Here is a 4,265-nt window from a genome sequence, read left to right as displayed (position 1 = left end):
AGTTTATCAGTATTTCTAAAAATACTGATAAACTAGAATAATCTAAAAAGTAGAGGTGTAAAAATCGGTCGATTCCTGTGAAAAAGTGTATGATCGGTGATCGCCGATCACTGTTTCTTGTTGCCGATCACCAAACTCAATCACCTGTATCTCACTTCGCAGCCTGCGTGTGCAGCTCATCTCCTCTTTCCTTCACACTGCACAGCGCGCGGCAAAAAATCCGGTCCTGTGGAACTTTAACGCTCTGAGTGAAAGAGGACGTTTGCGTGTTGCGGCGGAAAATTACCTCAGGTGTGAAGCACGTCAAAATGCATCAACACAACAAATCTAATATGACATTTAAAAAACAAGTGCTTGACGGAGTTTGGCTACATCGAGGCTCAAAGCAGGAAAAAAGGACATCCGGAGCGGCCAGACAGCAGGTAAAGCAGCACAGCTACCAACACTCACTCGGTCACGGTCAGAAAGCTAAACAAATAACCCGAAAAATAATTCAAGTCTTCGGGCTGGCGGTGTAAGACGCTGGTTCTGTTCTCGCTCTTCAACCGCCGCTACGCGCTGCTGGTAGTGATATTTCACAGACGTAGCTCCGCTCAACATCCACCAGACAGTGTTGTTCTAAAAAGTGAGTACTCCACAAATTAAAGTTGTTTCTCTGGATTCTAAGTTTGTTCTAATTCCTTTTCTGGGTTGAAAGTCAGTACTCCACAGTTTCTAAATAACAAAAGGGGAATGAAATTAAAAGAGGAAAGGACACATTAGCACACATAGTAATATTCAGACAAAACAAAGACATGAGTGAAGGCGGTGACATCAGGGACCATGAAACCACGTTGCTCAGCCTCCCGGCAGAAGTCCGATAAGATGTTATTATCAAGGCATGTCCTTGGGAGCGCTCAGCTCCACAGCTGCATGGATAACAGGAAGGGGAGGAGGGGTGAAGGAGCCTTGTGAAAGTATTCAGCCCCCTGGAGCTTTTCAACCTTTTGCCTTTTCTGGCTTCAAACATAAAGATGTAAAATTTTTATTATTTTGTGAATAATCAACAAGTGGGACACAATCATGAGGTGGAACAAAATGAATTTGATATTTAAAACTTTTTTATCAAGTAAAAATACTGCAAAGTGGGGCGTGCAATATTATTCGGTCCCTTTACTTTCAGTGCAGCAAACTCACTACAGAGGTTCAACAAGGATCTCTGAATGATCCAATGTTGTCCTAAATGACTGATGATGAAAAACAGAATCCACCTGTGTGTAATCAAGTCTCGGTACAAATGTACCTGCTCTGCGATCGTCTCAGGGTTGTGTTTAAAGCGCAGAGAGCATCATGAAGACCAAGGAACACACCAGGCAGGTCCCAGATACTGTCCCCCATATTCCCCAGGAGGGCACAGAGTCTGACTCTGACGTAGCAAAGGCGGACATATTGTGCATGGTTACGCATGCAGCTGGTGGATTCATGTCAAATCAAACTCCAAAATGCCTTACGTCTTTGTGACAGGACACATGTTGGCTACACATCTGTGGCTTTAGATTTAGTCTCTGAGTTGACCAGTCAGAAATATTCCAGAAAGGATAAAGGCATGTCAAAACGAGCTCAAGTCGCTCTCTGGATATTATTGGCTCGGAAAAAGCCATTTCATAACTTTATTGGTCGAATGCTGTGTCAATCAAAAGGGGGGTGAGGGGGCTCTAGGCTGCCCAATAAAAGCGTCATAATGGACACCGGCAGAGTTTAAACCCTAAAATCTCACCCCTGGTAAATATAATGGAAAAACGACACATGGGTGTTCCAGTGCGGGTTAAGGGGTTAAACTCCTCCACTTAAGGCAGAGACTACTCAGAGGGGCTCAGTAAACAATCGTAGCCTCTGACTTAGAGGACATTACCATCAGTTAAGAGATGGACAGTTATGTTTACCATTAGTCTGATATAACAAATGCTTTTTTTTTATAGTCTCTACTGCTAGAAATGAACACTGAGCTACTGCTTTTAACAAAGTTCTGTATGCCAATGTGATAGTTCTATCCAGCTGCTTCACACTCAGCATCAAACCACTCCAGTCCCTGGTGGGAACCACGGCCCATGTCTACAAAAAGCAAAGTTAAATTCCTGCAGTTCACAAGCCAGACATCCTCCTCTCCTGAACTACCCCTTTAGCTCTTCCATAAAAACTTTAACCAAAAATCTTTTGACAGGTTTCAAGCTGGGCAGCATTAAGTTGAACTGATTCTTGGTAACACTTCAGTGTCCCTGACTTTTTATCAACCCTCACATCTCCTCTTACTGCTGAACGCTTGCATCCTAATGCTTTAGACCTCTAAATACTTGTTATAAAGGAAGCAACTTAAAATATATTCTGTTGAAGTGAAACTCACTGTAGACGATGTTTGCAGTCAGTATGACACAAAGCAACCCCAAACACACCAAAAACAGAGATGAGAGCTGGTGTGTTGATGCTTCCACTTCTTCAGCTGAAAAAAAAAATAGAATCAATAAGTTATTGATTAATCAATCAATAAAGTTTATTTGTACAGCACATTTCAGCAATGAGGATGTTCAAAGTGCTTTACATCATGAAAGCAGAAAACCATCATAAACACATCATGCTGTCACCAATTGTGAAACCAGAAACAGATATTACATTTTGTCAAGTTCCATCATTAAAAATCATCAAAACACATCGAACATGTTGGTCAGTGTTCCAGTGATTACTGGTCCAAAGAAGTTTTAAACAGCTGGGCGTTTATCCTTGTTTTAAAGGAACTCAGTGTTTCTGCTGTTTTGCAGTTTTCTGGAAGTTTGTTCCAGATTTGAGGTGCACAGAAGCTGAAAGCTGCTTCTTCATGTTTGGTTCTGGTTCTGGGGATGCAGAGCAGAACCAGAAGATCTGAGTGGTCTGCAAGGTTGACACAACAACAAGTCATTGACGTAGCTTGGATGCCAAGCCTTTCAGTCGGTCTATCAACCAACAGAAATCTTGAAAGTCTATTTTCTGAGCGACAGGGAGCCATTGTAAGGACTTTAAAACTGGGGTGATGTGCTCAATCCTTGTGGTTTTAGTGAGAACACCAGCAGCAGCGTTCTGGATCAGCTGCAGCTGGAGGATTGACCTTTTAGTCTGAACTGTACAGACACTGTTGCAGTCATCAATGGGACTGACCTTAAATGCATGGGGGAGTTTCTCTAGACCTTGTTGCGACATTAGTCCTTTAATCCTGAAAATGTCTGTCAAGTGACAGAAGGCCGACTTTGTAACTGTCTTTATGTGTCTGAAGCTTCAGGCCATATCTCAACATTCCACCCAGATTTCTAGTTTCTAGCTGCAATAACTGAAGCTGTGTGCTGACTCTAGACCAGGGGTGTCAAACTCCAGTCCTGGAGGGCCACAGTTTTTAGTCCTGTCCTGCAGTTTTTAGATGAGCCACAGGCACAAAACACTGGAATCAAATGGCTTAGTTACTTCCTTATTGTGCAGATAAGTTCTCCAGAGCCTTGCTAATGACTTAATTATTATATTCAGGTGTGGTGCAGCAGAGGCACATCTAAATGTTGCAGGACAGCGGCCCCCCAGGACTGGAGTTTGACACCTCTTCTCTAGACCATTCTTTTTTTAGGTCTAAAAATAACTTCACTTTTTGTTTTTCTTCAGCTGAAGAAGGTTATGGCACATCTACACAATTATTTATTCTAAGCATCTCTTCTGTGCATGGATGGGCTTAGACACACCTGGTGACATTGTAATGTAGAGATATGTCATGGTAGCTAATTTTTAGAGGTGTGCCGATCGATCGGCCACCAATCATAATCGGCCGATTTCCGTGAAAAAGTGTATGATCGATGATCTCCAATCACGGTCTCTTGTTGCCAATTACACAAACCGATCACCTGCATCTCATTTCGCAGCCTGCCTGTGCAGCTGGTCTCCTCTTTCCTTCACACTGCGCAAACGTGTGGAGGAGGCCTTGGTTTGGAGACACATGCATCCTCGACATTAGTGTAAAGCACATCCAAAATCTTGTTTTCCCGGGTGGAGTAACTGCCTACCTTTCACCACCACCTTTCACTACCTGTGGTGCCTAGCTGTGGTTTCACCGGTGGTGAAAGGTAGGCAGTTACTCCACCCGGGAAAACAAGATTTTGGATGTGCTTTACACTAATGTCGAGGATGCATGTGTCTCCAAACCAAGGCCTCCTCCACACGTTTGCGCAGTGTGAAGGAAAGAGGAGACCAGCTGCACAGGCAGGCTGCGAAATGAGATG

This window comes from Poecilia formosa, unplaced genomic scaffold (genome assembly GCF_000485575.1).
Source record: "Poecilia formosa unplaced genomic scaffold, Poecilia_formosa-5.1.2 Scaffold394, whole genome shotgun sequence".
NCBI lineage: Eukaryota > Metazoa > Chordata > Actinopteri > Cyprinodontiformes > Poeciliidae > Poecilia > Poecilia formosa.
This window is presented reverse-complemented; position numbering follows the sequence as displayed.